Here is a 17,632-nt window from a genome sequence, read left to right as displayed (position 1 = left end):
CTCTCACCTTTGGTTTGGTCTTAGAGATCCACTTCATTATCTAGCCCTGAAAGGGTGCAGGGCGTCTGCTGATCTGACGGCTGAAAAAGCTAGTACTTCAATAGATAGGAGATACAGAATTCAGCTTTGTTGAAACACAGATGGAAATATATGAATTTGGGCAAGGTACTCAACTTCTCTAAGCCTGTTTCTTCATCTGTAAATGGAACTTGAAGGAGGAAAAGCATGTAAAGCCTGTAGCATAGGGCCAGGCACATAGAAAATGCCCCAAGCTGTAGTTAAAAGAACTTAGGCTCAAAGGTGGGAAGTGACTAACTCCAGGTCTCAAGCACACTCACGTCTGTTTTCTAATCCAACGTCCTTTTTATGTTTGTTGTTTTTAAAATAAGTTATTGAGGTGAAATTCACATATCATAGAATTAGCCATTTTAATTGAAAAATTTAGTGGCATTTAGTACATTCACAGTGTCATGCAACCACTGTATCTAGTTTCAAAACAATTCTGTCATTCCAAAGTAAGACCTCATGCCCATTAAGCAGTTTCTCATTCTCTCCTCTCCCCAGCCACTAGTGATCATTAACCTGCACTGTTTCTGTGGAGTTGTCTATTCTGAGCATTTCATATAAATGGAGTCATACATGTCATGTGACCTATTGTGTCTGCCTTCTCTTGCTTAGTATAAAGTTTTGCAGATAGCTTTAAAAAATTGGGCAATTAAAAGATTTTTTAAGGTGAAATTCACATACAATGAAATGCACAGATTTTAAGTGTAGAGCTTAAAGAGTTTTAACAACCATAAATACTTATACAGTCACCACTCAATTGAAATACAGAACATTTCTATTGCCCCAGAAATTTCTTTTTAAAATGAGTTTCATACTCAGTATTTTATGTTTTTGATGCAATTGTAAATTGCATTCTTTCTAAAGTTTTATTTTCTTATTGATATATAGAAGTATAATTATTTATATATATTAACTTTATATCCAGTGATCACAATAAATTCACTTCTTTCTAGTAATTCTATTTTTTTGGTAGATTCCTTAAAATTTTCTACATAAGCAATAATGCCTCTGTAAATAAACAAATAATTAACTTATTTTTCCAATTGGTAGGACTTTTACTTCTTTTTCTTGCCTTATTGTTATGGCTGAGACCTTTAGTGCATGAGACTGGAAACGGAAGAGTGGCCATCTGCCAAAATGAGTCTGAGAATGAAGTCATAGATGCTAACCACACTAGTGTAGAGTAAGAGAGTCAAATGGAAGCAGAAAAGGAGACAAAGATGGAGGGCTACAGAGTCAGAAATACCCCATGATGGCTTTTATCAGATAGACAGAAGACAAGCCCTTGCAATGATATACCCCTCTTGTCTTTTTGGATCCACCCCAGAACATAGCACAACCTAGAGTGGTGGATTCTTGCAAGCATTTTTAGCAGTTATTAGGTACTTCGTTTCTGCTTCCCTAATGTGTTGTTTCTAATTATAAAGTCAACATGGACATAATTTAGGAACATTTGCTCTTCAAGAATTATGATTTCTACCATGTGGTGTTTTATAAACTGACTTATCAATGTGGTAGAATAAAATCTACTCAAAGACTGGCAACTTTTAATGAGCTGGAAGTCATCCATTTTTTTCACTCCTAGGATTTTATTTTCCTCAGGCCTTAAGACATCCTCAAAAAGTTGAGAGTATATTATTCAATGTTGTTCCTCAGAGACCCAGGTAAGCAAATCCAAGGGCATACATTTTTCTAGCTGAGGAAGCTGAGGCTCAGAAAGACAAATGGCCTGCCCAAGATCACTCACAGGACAAATGGCAGCACTGGGGTTGGAACCTAAGTTCACCCTCCAAAGCCTAGATACTTTCTTCAGCCTTCTGTCTCCTGCAGAGATGATGCAAAGACCTAGGCCCTGCATTCAGATTTATGAAACACTGGGAGTTGGGGATCAGATAGACTTTCAAACAACATACAGGGGACTGTTACTCTAATGAAGGATGTGTTGATGCCGCACAGAACCATACATATCAAACTGACTAGTACAAATGGGTGAAGCTTAGTCAAATTTTCACCTAAGCAGAAGGAAAGCTGAAAGGTGTTTATAAATTTTTCTGCTCAAGATATTCTCAAATTTCATAAAAGAAGAAAATTAGGAAAATATCAAGTCAGAAGAGAGATAAAACTTTAAGTAATTGATGGTATAAATGGAAAGTGACCTTGAGAAAATGAATGGCTGGCCAGAGTCTGATGAAGTCTTCATATACTGAAGTTCTAAGACATCTTTTGGGGGATGGAAACTATATTGAATGGTCAGCATATTAAATCATGTGCAGTTTCTCACATATGACCTGCTTTTCCAACCTCACACTTTTCCTCTTGTTTTTCTCTCTTCGTAGATTGCCCTTCCTCCCACTGACCAGTGATTAGTTTCTACTCATCCATCGGGACCCAGGTAAGATCACATACTCAGCGAAGACCTCAGGGGGCCCCAGAGAGCCCTCTGTTCCTTTACCTTGTCCATATTTCCAAGAAATGGGATACAATGATATCCAAATATATGTAAAGTATTTGTATATGTCTAACCATTTAACTCTAGGGTTCTGGAGGCAAGAGACTGTGTCTTATTCAATTCTTCACATATATGCAGGCGCCCAGTAGACTGTCAAAGGTTTTTGCAGCAAACTAAAAAAAACTCACAACATGGGAAATTCTTCTGTTAAACGTACCTTATATAACCAGGAAAAAACTCATACATTTACATATTGTCTCTAGGTTAAATGTACTACTAAATAGAAAAATAAATGTCAGCATTTAGTGAGATTTTTCTGCTTTTAGTCATGCTGTGGACAGAGAACATTGCCACTACTTGCAGAATTTATTGACATCAAAGATTACATATTGCTTTTGGAATGCACATCATGAAATAGAAAAGGAATGGCTAGGAAAATAGGTGGAAGTGTGAACATGCTGGGAAAAAAATATTTAATCTCTAAAATAATATTTGAATATATCTTTATTCAAATTAATGATCATAAATCACACCACTAAATCACACATTTTAGTAATTGTCACCTAGGTGACAACTTAACAGATCCAGATATAAATCTTGGACTCTGCCACCTGTTTCCTCTGTAAGCGCCCGAGACTTTCTGAACCTTGTTTATCCGTTTGTTAAACACAGGCAGTGCATATTTTTGGAAAATGTAAACTATTTGTTATTAAAATTATTTTAATGTGAAGAGGCTAAATACCCTTAAATCAATTCATAAATTCAACACAACCCCAATTAAAATTCCAGTGGAATTGTTTTTTAGAATTTGATGAAATATTTTTAACTTCATCTAGAAAAATACCAGGGTAGGGTGAGAGAAGAACACTTTGGAAAAGAGGAGTGATGAAGTCATACCTGCACCAGATGTGTGAAGGCACATTACAAAATTAGAATAACATAAAGTCCTGGTATAGGGATAGGGCCAGATAGATAATATACTAGATTTTAGTCAATGATAAAAATGGGATTTCAAATTAGGAGTGAGAGCAGAGGTTATTCAGTAAATGGATTGTCAGAATTGGCTAGTCATTTGGAAAATAGTTTGGATATTTGGATAGCTAGTGCTATGTGTAAGGCATGGGTCTACATTCTTTATACCAATTAAAGGTTTTAATTTTCACTGTAATTCTATGAGTGGACACTCTTCTTATCACCATTTTACAGATGAGAAGATTGAGGCGCACACAAGCTAAATAATTTGTCTGACTAGTCAGGAATAGAGCTTGAATTTGAACACAGGCAGTCTGATGCTGGGTTCATGCTACTAACCACTATGCATACTGTCTCCCAGTCTCATGCCTTGTACTCAGATACATTGCAAATCGATTGAAGTTTTCAAAAGTAAATTTAAAACGAGAAAAAAATATAAGCAGATTTTTCTATAGTTTTGGGATATGTAAGGCAGTTTAAAATGATATTAAAATCAGAAATTATGAAAGAAAAATGTAATAGTTTTAACTATATAAAATTTTTAAAATATCTTAGCATAACCAAACCAAATGAACAAAAATACAAATGTAAAAAATTAACCAAACTTATCAAACAACAATAGAAACAACACAGAAAATTAACACCATCAAATGATAAATTGGAGCACAACACAAGCAATATATATGGTCGCATATTAATAGATCAGTGAATAAAGAGTTCAATGGAAGATTGGTGAATTAACTCCTGGTATATCCATGCACTGTGAAAAATCAGTTTTTAAAGACAACAGTGGAAACTTATTTATTGACATAGAATTATGCCTGTGATACATTAGTTAATGAATAGAAAATTATAAACTTACACTATAACCCTATTCTGTGATAAAAATAAAAAAAGCATGTGAGTGCTTGTGTGTTTGTGTGTGCATTTAATGTATGTATATACAGGAAAAAGCCTGAAGTGGTAAAATCAAAAATATCTCTGGATAGTATGGTTATGGGTGATTTTTGCCTTTTTTCTTTGCACCTTAGTTGATTGTCAGATTCCTTATAATATGCGTGTATTTCTTCAATTATGAAGTAATTTAAGCCTTGAATTATTTTTTCCATAAAGTTTGAAGAGGAATATTTCAAGAGCATAATAGACATATATTCCTAGATTGTAGGAATTTCTATGATATTTTGGTGGAAAGTTTATGGTTTGGGGAGCATGGCTTACAAGAAAAAGCCAATGAGACCATGTTAGGTATTAATTTCTACATTTAAATTATATTGTGATCTGAGAATATGACCTATACAATTCCTACTTTTTGGAATTTATATTGGCTTTATTTTTGCAGTCAAATATATGATCTATCTATGTAAATGTTCCATAAAATCTTGGAATGAGGGCATATTCTCTGTTTCTTCCCCTGAAATCACTATATATATATTTATTATTAACTTTATTATTCATATCTTCTATATTCTTGGTTGGTTTTTATCCACTTGAATGGCCAAGGCTGGGTGGTATTTTAGTCTCTAACAGTTGTGTTTCCTGTATATTTTGCCTAGAGTTTCTAATCCATATGCATTTTTGTTCTTGAAATCTCTGTACACTGTGCTTTCTGTCAGTGTGCAAGGAGACTCCCTTTCCTGTGTAACGATACTTGATACTCTTTTGTCTGAAATTAATATTGTGACTCCTCATTCCTGTTTGTTTGGGCCTGCTAAAACAAAAGTGTGCCTTTCCCTGTCTTTTTGTTTTTAAGCTTTTAAAATAATTTAATACTTTGGTTTTAGATGTATCTCTTAGAGTTAGGTTTTGATTTCTGATCATTTATATTTACTGCCATCATTGATATATTTGGTCTCATTTCTATGATCATCTTTCTGTTATACTTCCATACTGATTTATTACATTTTCCAGAGTGGGATATATATATATATATACCCCAGCTGGTGTGCAAGGTATTCATTGCAGACTGAAGAAAATATTTTTATTATTTTCAAAAATTAAGAAAGATATTAAGCTTTACTAATATCGAATGTGAACTGAAACTGATACTTTGCTCTGGTCCACATGCAAGACAGACTCAGTTTATTCGTAATAAGTGGGGTGAGAAGAAAATGATTTCTAGAAATCAGAGTGAGTGACATTGACACTTTTACACTTTTTGCTCACTTTCCTTGACTCACTGTAATTTAAGTGTATTCAGTTAAGTGGATTTAATTGTTATTTGTTTACTTTTGTCTAAGCAAATTCACAGAATTGGCAAAGATCTTAAAATGACTCCTAAAAAAAAACCACGCAGGTTGAAAGTAATGTCCACTATGCAAACACGGACACAAGGAACAATAATAACAACTCCCCCCCCCCAAAAAAAAAACCAGGCCTAGCTAATACTTTCCCTTTTCCTGGCAGGAATTCACCATTAGCCACGTTATGAGGTAATAGAGAGCATTTTCAAAACGGATGTTTGGAAATGTTTCTTGGTGTGTTTCCATTGCTATCTGATACATTGCTGAAAACTATATAAATGTTACACCTATAAAAAATAATCTCTCATATCAACACACTTATAAAACCTGAAATAGAATTTTTATCCTGTTTAAAAGTTTAAGAGAATTTTAAACCCATTTGTTGAAGCATAAAAATATAACATGTACTGATCTGTTTTCAAGAGTAATTGATTAATATTGTGGAAGGTGGAAATTTACTACCACATTTCAACAATAACAATTACATAATTGGTGGAGGACACAGAACGTAAGTGTTGTGATTATTAAGTGTGGCCAGTGACATACTCCTTCACCTTGAGTTTGTCTATCTGTGAAGGATCTTATCCAGCTATTACAGTCACTAAAACCAAGTTTGAAATAAAAATGGATCCAGAATCACACCTTTGAATTGCTGTATTGCAAAGTGTGGAATCAAGACTTTTTAAAACATTGAGAGCAAATTCATCATTCTGCTCCTGCTTAAGTCATTATTATTTTAGTGAAAGAAAAAAGTTTGTGTTATTAATAAATGCAATTAAATTTATTTTAAATTAGTGTTAATTTCAGGTTTATCTCATCCTTTTGATGATTCCATCACCATATGTTGTTCTATAATGCATGCATATGAACTTGCACATACATGTGTTTATATATAATTTATTAAGAAATCACTGGACTGTGGATATATTGCTAAGTCTCACTGATAAAAATAAAAGATGCAGTCTTTTTATTTGGCTTTGTTTTCCCTTTAAATAAAAAAATATTTGAATATATTCTCTTTAATTCTTGATGTTGATAATTAAAGAAATTTAGCATAAGAAATTTAACATACCTTTGTGTATCTATTCCCACATGCCCTGTTTTTTATTGATAATAATTTTGACTTTGACCCAAATTATTATCATTTTAATCATATAGCTTCTCTTTTAAGAATTATTAACATCTGTATTACGTTTTTAAAACACTTATAGTTATTTAAACGGTTCTTTGTTAAGTTTCACTTAACACTTGTATCACTGAGGCTTTTCTACCACAACTTCCACATTATTGAATTTTAAAATTGTTGTTTATGTCTTGATCAAATCTTCAAGAAATTTTTAACCATACATGCTTTTCTGGAAGCATGTAAGAATGATGTAATTTCCATGTCTTATATCCTTCAGTATAAAATTTTCAGTCTCATATATACAAAGCAATTGTTTAGTTACAGAGTTCTTTGTCACATCTTTTCCCCTCAGAATGCTCTAGATATCACTCCACTGTTTTCTGGAAGTTTGCAATTCAGAGACATCTGTTTTATCTCCATTGTATTTTTTAATGTTATTTCCCCCTGAGTTTTATATTGTGTGGTTCTTCTACTGATTTCTCCTGGGCTCAGTCCTATGGCTCTGTGACCTCTGATGGCTTCAGGGTCTTTCTCCATTCAGTCTCTCTGCTGACCCAGGCCCCCTTACATGGTGATGGGAGTATTCCAATAAGTGAGGAGAGGAGCTTAAGGCCCAGGCTCTAGAACCCACACAGTGTTACTACTGCCACATTCTGTAGGTCTAAACAAGTCACGAGGCCAGCTAGATTTTATCCACTTCTGGGTAGAAGGTGAGATATTGTGACTTACAATATGAAATATACATTTGGTCTTGTCCCTGTTGTTCCCGGCACAGAGCTTCTAAAATCCTTGGAATCTTCAAAATGACTGTGTATTTTTAGATGCTAATGAGCTGATGGTGGTTGGGGGCTCCGGAATAGCTTCTGGTACGGGACTGGTTACCAGGCAAACCAACCTTACTATTAGGGGGTTGGAACTTTCTGCCCTATCCTTCAACCTCTGGGGAGTGAAGAGGAGCTAGAGATAGACTAATCACTAATGGCCAGTGATTGAATCAACTGTGCCTATGTAATGAAGCCTCTATAATAATCCTAAGCAAAGGGGTTTGGAGATTCCAGGTTGCTGAACACGTGGGAGGGTTGGCACACCAAGGGAGAGAGAGCATGCATGCTCTGTGCCCCTTACCCCGTACTTTACCCTATGTATCTCTTCCATTTGACTGTTTCTTTGAGTTTTATCCTTTTCTAAGAAACTAGTAATCTAGCTAGTAAACTGTTTTCTTGAGTTCTGCGAGCTATTTAAACAAATTAGTGAACCCGAGGAGGAGATCATGGGAGCCCTTGATTTATAGCTGGTCAGTCAGAAGCACGGATGACAACCTGCACTTGTGTTTGTCATCTAAAGTGGGAGCAATCCTGTGGGACTAAGTTCTTAACTAGAGGGATCTGGTGCTGACTTTAGGTAGGTAGTGTCAGAATTTAAGTGAATTATAGGACACCTAGTGTGTGTCCACAGAGAACTGGAGAATTCCTTTGTGTGGGAAAAAACATACACATCTGGTAGCAGAAGTGAAGCATTGGTGTGAGTATAGTAGAGTACGGAAAAACAGAGTTTTCCTTTGGTTGGTGAAGAAATCATAGAGAGGAAATAGTTTTTCTTTTCTGAAGGCACAGCAAAGTCACATTGCTAGGGGTGTGGATACTGGGAGGGAAGGAATTTGCAGCTATTAAACCATTTACAATGCCACGCAAACTCCAGCATTCTGCTTAGCAATAGAAATTTATTTGTTCCCCCTCTACTTGACGGTTCAGGGTCCCAGATTCCTTCCATCCCTGAGGGCCTCTGAGTCCTCTGTTTCCAGCCAAAGCAGAAAGATTCGATAGAGCAGGCACACTGGCTTCTTAAAAACCTTAGCCCAGGAGAGATGCTTCACATCTGCTCATACTCCTTTGTCAAGCACTATTCATATGGCTCTACCCCAATGTCAAGGGGCAAGTGCCTCCCAAGAATAATAATGGAAGGGGGACTATGAATTTTTGGTGGACGATCAGCCATCTATGCCACATTCAACAACTATGTTTTTGTTTGTTTGTTTGTTTTACTTCCACTACTGACTCTGTTACTAGACTCTCATTCAGAAACCCTCTGGAACCTTTCTGAGACACAAATTGGCATATTTGTGTTCTTATTTCTTAGAATAAATATTTCAAAAGAAGCATTTCATCTTTTCAAAGTGATTTTCTTATTTATACCTACAGCATCTTTTCAGGACCTAGGATGACCCTGTTTGGGATGGCCTCCCACTGAAAGTGGCTTCTCACTTCTGTTCTGAGCACTTTCTCCTTGAGGTGGCTCCTGGCTCAAGAAGAAAGCCTAACAACACAACTCGTATTTTGATTGTGGGCTTTCCTGTCCCAGGGTCTCTTTTCACCCCTGCAAATTTGTTGGTCTCATGGGAATTGTCTAGATCCCTCCACTTTCTTGCTATTCCTTGTCTGTCACAAGGACATTCACGAATAGAGCCTAAATGGAACCTATTCATTACCATCAGCCTATATGAAATATACATTTCCTAACGTGTTAGGCATATGCATGGCATCCTTCCTATTTTCCAGTGCTGATGCTGGATTTTCCTTAATTTTATATCCATTGGTCATCCCATTCGACTGAGGGTGGAGAGCTGAGTGTTTGACGCCTGCACTTACATCACCATCAGATGCAGAGGAATTACACAGTCTTACATTGAAATGCTTGTGGAAATTATATGGCCTGTGATATCAGTTTCTTTAAAACACCTTGTAAACTTTTACTTTTGCAGAACTGTCATAAATCTGTTTAATTCAACAGTTTACACTAAGTACTCCAGTATTCCACTTAGAAGTAAAGCATTTTTCTGCTTGATTGAAACGTTGCACTGTTGGAAGTTGTTAAGAATATCATTTGTTGCAGCCAACTTTTCTCCATATCTGATAATCAAAAATTGTGATAGCTCACATGTGTATCCATTTAGCGAGCACTTCTGAGGCTACGTGGCTGTGCCAGAAGTGTGCTGAGCAGTGGGCGCTGGCACCAGGAGTGGCGCTTCTTACTGGTGCTTCCCTCAAGCTGCTCGTAGTCCTTGAGGAGCAGACAGTGATTGAATTAGTGCAATGACTTTTTGGAATATGAACCATCATGCTTTCTTTCTCTCTACCTCCTTACATGGGACCTTTCCTCAGTGATTTTCACACTAACTCTGGGGGAAGCAGGACTGAAAGGGAGGGAAACAGTAGGTGAGTTTTTCTTTTTCAATCTTCAACACGAACTTCTGAGATCCAAAAGGCAGGCTGGAGGGAAGCAGGGTGTAAACTTTCTGCCAACACAGGAAATTTTGAAAGAGTTCCCTATCTCACTTGTGGTTGGGTGGCTGGGGTGGGGTTTGATGGGAAGAGGAACAATGACCTTGTGGAGCTGGGGGGTGTGGGATGGAGGATCAGATCTGGGAGTCCATGTGAAGGACAGCAGTGTCTACACAAAGATCATCTACAGCTTTTTCAGCCCAAGACCTTTACGAGCTGTAAGTGGTACCTTCTGCCATTTTTTCCATTGTGTGAGACAATGATAAATCCTCCTCTTTAAAAAAAAAAAAAAAGGCTAAGGGTCATGACACCTCAGAAGTAGTTGATGATATGGAAGAGGAAGCCTCTGAACTGGCTTTAGGATGAGAGTGAGCAAGGGTGAAACCCACTCCTTTTTCACAGGTAAATACAATGTGAGATTCTGAAACAGATTTTTAATGTAGATGGCTATTAAGCAAAGAGAAAAGAAATAATGCTGAATCGATGGCCAGCAAGATGGGTCTTCCCTGACAGCACTTTGACACCCTAAACTCGTGTCGTTCTGAATAAGGCCAGTGAGACAGTATGTGATAACATAGGTGGAGTGAGGATAGTTGTAGACTTTTAGTAACATGGTTTTTGAATTCACTATAAAGACACCATGCAGCAAAAGACATCCAAATGTATTTATATGAAAAGCTTTTCAAAGACATATGAATGAAATCATGTACAACCATGTGTTTAATAAAAACCACCTTAATTAAAAAAAAATTACATAAAATTATTATCATCCTGGAAAACCCTAATGCCCAAGCATAGAGTAGGGAGAAGATTATGAGCATTCTAAAATTGAGCCTGAAATATATATTACATATGTAATATATAAACATATTTCTACTTGTAGGAAAATTATCATGGTTTGTGGGATTATGGGAGGGTTTCCTTCTCATTTTTCAAGTATTGAATGAACATGTATTTTATAATTAGAAACCATATGATTATAATTCTTTTGAAAATAGGAAATTGAGGATATGTCCTGATGAATAAAGAATTTTTCTGAAAACATTTCTCTTTAAATTATCTTGGTATATCTATCAAAATAATAACAAATATGAGAACCTGACATTAAGGTTGTTTTAAAAATTATTTTTAGAAGTTTTGTTTTAAAGGGGAGATTGTTTTTGGTTTTGTCCAGCATCTATTGAACCTGTAACTCTACCTTAAAAATTTGGCATTTTCATCATGACTAATAACTTTAAGTACTATTGCTTTGAAAAAAGAAAAAAAAAAGCAATTCTTTGTTCTTGAAACCAAAGATGAAGGATCCCATGGCTCTGTTTCCTCTAACTTACTTCATTCGGTTTGACTTACTGTGACATATATTCCAGGTCCTATTTCAATAACCTGTTTGACGTTGATCTCAATATTTCATTAGGAATTCATGGTGGAAAGAAATTACTCTGAACATTTGTACCTTTTTCTTACAGTAAATGAAGTGTCATTTATATTTCATATCTTTTCCTGCTAACCTGTAACTCCTTGAAGACTTTGATACTTTTCCACTATTAGCTCAAAGACATTTATTATCATTTTCCCTTTTGATTTATGCTGAGACCTCAGTGATTGAGCCTTGATTCTCGGGGTCATCATGTAAAATTGCATAAGTGCTCCATGAACAAAAAAAAATTCTTTAAACTTCTTGACAACAAACTAAAGGAGGAGTTGGTTTCCTAGCTTTTCCCTCTAAAAAGGGCTGTGTTATAATAGCTCAGTATTAGCTACTGCGGTTTAATCTTTTGGATGTGAAAAGGTAAAAATTTAGATTTCAGAGATGATATTTTGTAGTGAGACGTGCCAGCTTTAGAAATGACAGACCTGAGTTTTCATTCAACACTCAGATAATTACTTACCTTGTCTTCTTCGACACGTTACTTCACTTCTCTGAGCTTCTGTTTTCTCATCTTATAGTGGGGTTTTAAAAAACCTCAAAACTGCCTTTCAGGATTATTAGGAGGATGAAAAGTATAATATCCAAGTACCATGTATGTAGTAAATGCTCAGTAAATGGTAGTTGTAATTTGTTCATATTTTTGCTTTCTCCTCAGTCAGTTCTTATGTTGATGGAATGGCTGGCACATACTGAATGCCGAATTACCTACTGTGGCTCTGGCTTTGGAAATTCAGGAAGGCATGGTTTGGGACATGTGAGCTCTTACCTGTACATTAGCCTTGAAAATTCAACAACTTTTATATTGTACAAACAACAGGGTGCTGGATCACTCATTTGTAGTAACTAAGTCTAACAGCTGCCATAATTGACATTTTAACAACTTTGAAATACAACCAAAAATCAAAGTCCTGCCTAATCTCGTTAACTGTGAAACTCATTGGTTTTAAAATTCAGTAACTCTTCACTGAGCCATTACCGACAACGTGGGCACAGAATGAAAAGGACAAGCATGGAAATGGCTTTTGAATGGGGAGAGAGTTAAGAAAGAACAGACAGTGAATAAATAAAGTAATTAGAGCCTGTCTGAAGTGTTGGGGGACTCAGCTGGAAAGTCACAGATGACTTACTGAGGTAGAGTGATCCTACTCCTGGAAGGCCTAGGGCTGTGGCTGACATTTAAGCTTCATTTAAGAAGCAGCAGCTTCTGCAGAAAGTGGGGCAAGACTGGTCCAGGAAGCCAGAAAAGCATATGCAAAGTCCTAAGGCTAGAAACCCGGAATATTTGGTGAATGTCCAGGTTGTTGTAAGGGCCATGATAATCGTTTCTTCTGTCATTTCACTTGTTGAGTAAGTACTGAAGTGAGACTTGTGATAATTTGAGCCTCTTGTTAGCCATATATTAAAATATTCTGGAATAAGATAGTCCAGAAGATTATGTATAGGGAGGCATAATTTCTACTGAAATAGGTTTCTGGGTCACTAAATAAAAGCTATTCAGTTCTCTTATTCATTGTTCTAAATAATAATGATGGTAGTAGTAGTACCACTACTTCTGAATGGTTTACTTGTAGTCCTCAGAGAGCCAAGGGAATAGTAGAATACTAAGTAGAGCTGGGGAATTAGGGTTGGGGTCTACTTCCTCAGGCTCTCATGGACACTACTGATGTTCTCATCATCCAAGTGTACAGAAGATCCTAAGTTGAGGTGGTTCTGAAGCCTCCATCACAAACTTGACTCCAGAATCTTTGCTTAGCCTGGGAGCCCCAGTGAGTGGACATTACTCACAGGACCTCCCCGACTTTAGCACCTTCCTTGCCGTAGGGATTCTCCCTCTTCTATCCCTTTATGTTCCCCTCTCCCTACTCAAAGGCACTCACTGCTTCAATTTCCCCAGAAAAATCCTCTCAAGGTCTCACTTTTGGAAGACAAGAGTCAGGAAGGAAGGTTGACTGTGGACAATATAATGACCTTGGCTGTCCTTTTTGAATAGGTTGGGAGAAGTATAGTGAGGACCAGACCTTAATACTTGCCATCAGGAAGCACAGAATGTATTAGAATTTGTTTGGTTTTTTAAATTTTAATTTAGATACTATTTTATCAAAGCTATACATGTACATAATTTTATGAAAAGCAGCACTTCTTGATCTATTCCTATATTCCTCTTCTTAGAGGCAACGACTTGCAACACTTCTAATAGAATTTTTTAGCATTTGTCTCTATAAATTTAAACCAAGCTTATGTTGCTCTTTCTTGATGTGTAAAAACTGCTTTAAGAACTAATACTATTTTAAGTACTACACTATGGTAGATGAGGATTTATCCCTATCCACATTTTTCATTCCCTTATCTTCTCAATGTAATTGTATGACCATATAAAGATGATTTATAGCTGGGCATGCCGTATTGTATGATGATTTTCTTGCACAATATTTTCTTATCTTTGGAGTTAATATTGTTTTTATCCTTTGCTTAGGTTTCTATGTACTTATCATTCATTCATCCCCAAACTTAACACCCAGTTGTGTAAATTTAAAACACATTAGGTAGTATATCAATTTCATCTCTTTGAAGAACTTTCTACTGGACTCTAAACGTGCTCCAACCTGGACCAGTGTGGTGGACATGGAGACGTGCTGCCCAGAATCTTTTGTTCCAGCTGCTGGGAATGAGTCAGAAGACAGCCTCCAGCTGTCAGCTTCTTCATCTTTTGCCTCAGCTACACAAAGCTGCCCCACCCAATTGCATGCCTTTCCCTGGGTGGCCTATATCCAATGATTGATAATGGAGAGGTTATAAAAGTCACTTTAGCCCACCGTGGAGCAACTCAAATGGACTGCAGTGCCCCAGAGCTCCCTGAGGGGTTGGCCAAGGCTTTATTGTATCTGCATCATAATTCAGCTTCTCCTTCTGCTCAATTTTGCTTTTTCTCTCTTCTTCCCAGTTCCTGGGAAGTATTGCTTTCTAATAAGTATTCTGCATGCCTGACTCCTTCTCAGCCTCTGCTTCTGGAGAAATCAACCTGAACTGGTTACTCTTTAGGGCCTCTGCACAGGAGTTTTCTTTCAACATCCCTTACTTCACCCTAGAGATTCCCTCTGATGCATTGTAATGTTGGGTTCTCTATTTCCGGAAACTCCTATCTTTTTCTCTTTGGTTTATTCTCTTGTTTTGATGAAGCACATTGTCTACTAGTTTCCCGAAGAAAGGTATCTGAAAGGTAAAATTTTTTAAACGTTGTGTGTCCAGATATGGCTTTATTCCCATCACATATAATTGATAGCATGATTGGATGTAATCTTCTGGATAGGAAATAATTTTCCTTCAGAATTTTGAAGGCATTGCTCAATTTTCTTTTGGTTCCAAGATTTCTGTTTAGAACTATGATGCCAATATAATTCTTGAACTTTTATATGAAAACTATATTTCTTCTCTGCAAACTTGTAGAATCTCCTTTATTATCATTGTTTTGAAATTACTTCTTTCAGTTTAGGATTCTGCTAAGTCTGCTGACTACTGATCCAGTTACTTTCCACCTTGCAAATTGTTGTTGCTCTTAACTCCTATTTCCTTTGTCTTTGTATATTTATACCTTAAAACAAGCAAACAGATAGCAGACAGACAATAACAAGCATTATAATGCCTAATGGCATTCAACTAGACTTTTGGGAAGGAAAGAGCAGGAGTTAAATATATTTATTCAGCCTGTCATATTTAAGCAGAAGTAGAATTTGATTTTTTTCAAGGAAAAGTTTATCTGGTAAAGCTGCTTCCTTCTGCCCCTCCCTTTTTTTTTCTTTTTTGACTCTTTCCCATAGGCACCAATTGCATAACTATATTATATCACATCTTGTGTCTATAAAGTCATTGGTTTGGTGCCTTTGACTAGATATCCATGGCTAGGGTAAAGAGCTCTGCTCTCTTCTGATTCCAGTCCTGCGGAGACTCTGCTAAGAGCTAACCAAACTGCTGCTGACAGGAAGGAGGAGTCCTGCTTATGCATTAGAGTTAAGCTGGATACCTGTGAATTTCCTCAAGACTTGAAATCCGGAAATGTCCGTCTTCAACAAGAGTAGGGAGTTGCAATTCCCTCTAGGAAATAGAAATAGTGAAATAGACCCTTAAGAATACCATTGAAAATTCTTACCCACAGTGGGAGTGACTGGCAAGGTGAAAACAGAACCCCCTCAGCTGAAACTAATGTATAATTAATCTTGAGAGAAGTGAAGAATATGGATTCTGATGAATCTGCTGCCTAATTCTTTGTATCCTTTGGAATTAGACATGATCTGTATATGAGATACAACTACTTAGCATTATGTGCTAAATTATGTGGACTCATAGACCATAATTTTATGGGAATTAACTAGTTGAGAAAATGAGAAATAAAATGGAAAACCTTTAACTTCTTCTGTGTGTTGTAGTGATGAGAGCACTAGTAGAGCAGAAATCCCTGTTTTGTTTTTGTTTTAATATTAGTCACTAGGTTTAATAGCTTTATGACTTTGGGCAAGTTACTTTATCTAAGATTTTGTTCCTTCTTTGTAATCTGGAGAAAATATTAATTTCTTCATAGGATTGTTGTTAAAGAGTCAGTGTATGTGAAGCTATGAGCACAGACAATGTCCACAATGGTAGTTTTCTTCCCTCGTATCATCTATATTTGTCAAGAACTTGATAGTTTTTTGTGTGTGAGAAAATTTGGGGGCCACACTATTAACACTCCCTTCAAAGAATCTGTAAGTTAAGGAGGTATCATCTGTATTAACTGAATTGTGAGTTCAGATGGGTCTTAATCCCCTCCATACAAGCTTAATCCTCAAATTTGAGCCAATTTCAGGTGGCGTGAGGGCCTCAGAATTAGGGGAGATTTCATAACTAGAGTTAACTGCAGCAAAGAAAATTGGGCCTGTAAATAAGAACTGACAGCTAAAGTAAAGATTAATCTTAATGGCATGCATTAACAATATGCAATTTGAGATTGGCAGTGGAGAATTCTCCTTGAGAATGGGCATTAGGCAGTATGAGTCTTGACATGGGAATTCACATGAGCAAGCACATTCATTCAATTCACCTTTTCTACCTCAAAGACATTACCATACCTAGAGACCCACGATATCAGGGAAAGTGGCCTGTTTATTCACATCAAATCATCATATGTACAGACTGTTTCCATTTAATATAATTGTCAGCAGTAATGACTCACTTGGTATAACTTAGAAGTGACAAGGAAATTGGATGGAGCTTTAAATGGTTGATGCTAGAGAAAAAGTGAGGCAGTGATTAGAAATCTTAAAGTTAAACCCTAGTGTCTATAAAGGCTTGGAGGGTTTATGTCCGTGTAAAAAGTGATGGCAGAAAGGAACCCAGTTTAGTTATTAAGGACTTTCACAGGATCCTTGTCTTGGGTCAGATTTTAGACTGAAGGATGACACTACTATGATCACCAGCTCCTCTTCATGCCTGTGGGTGGGGAAAGGCTGAAGGGCAGAGGAACCCTGGGTATTGCCTGCTTCAGAATTGTTCACACCAACGTTGACTCTCGGGGCAGGCCAGAGCAACATGACTTTTTTGGGCCTCATTTGAGTAAATCCAGTTACTGTATTTGTCCTTCCTGATGAGAATGTTAAAAAAAAAAAAAATTAGTGGAAGTTATCTGAAAGTCTTAGAAAGGGGAATGTGCAAAAATACTATAGTTTTTACATTGTAAATTATACATTTAAGTTATAAGCTGGTAAAAAGCTGATTTTATTAGCGAAACTTTATTAGCTGAAAGATAAATATCTTTTCTAAGTTCATATTTTCTAAGAAAATACAATTCCTCATTTATGGGAACTGCTGTTTCATTCTTCTATTAAACAAAGTATAGATTTTTGTCATTTAAAAATGATATTTTCTAATACCACATACCTATATTTGGTATGTCTTTACAGAAAATGGAAAAATGTGATTAGTGGTCATTGAATAATCAGGTATTTGTTAGAATCAAGGGTGAGATGAGAATATTTTTTTGGTGGGAGAGGAGGCTTTACCTGTAGTTATGACAAGACCTGAGAAACCTGTACATGTCTTAAG

General features: G+C 36.4%; 1 long non-coding RNA gene across 1 annotated transcript in view; it reads left to right on the top strand.

Annotated features, from left to right (window-relative positions):
• The window catches only part of LOC116663218, a 65,025-nt gene that overhangs the window by 37,672 nt on the left and 9,721 nt on the right, over window positions 1-17,632 (top strand). The window contains exon 3 of the long non-coding RNA XR_004319393.1: window positions 2,403-2,458. This is a non-coding gene — a long non-coding RNA (uncharacterized LOC116663218). The remainder of the gene's footprint in view (window positions 1-2,402; window positions 2,459-17,632) is intronic.

Source organism: Camelus ferus, chromosome 4 (assembly GCF_009834535.1).
Source record: "Camelus ferus isolate YT-003-E chromosome 4, BCGSAC_Cfer_1.0, whole genome shotgun sequence".
Lineage (NCBI taxonomy): Eukaryota > Metazoa > Chordata > Mammalia > Artiodactyla > Camelidae > Camelus > Camelus ferus.
This window is presented reverse-complemented; position numbering and strand designations above follow the sequence as displayed.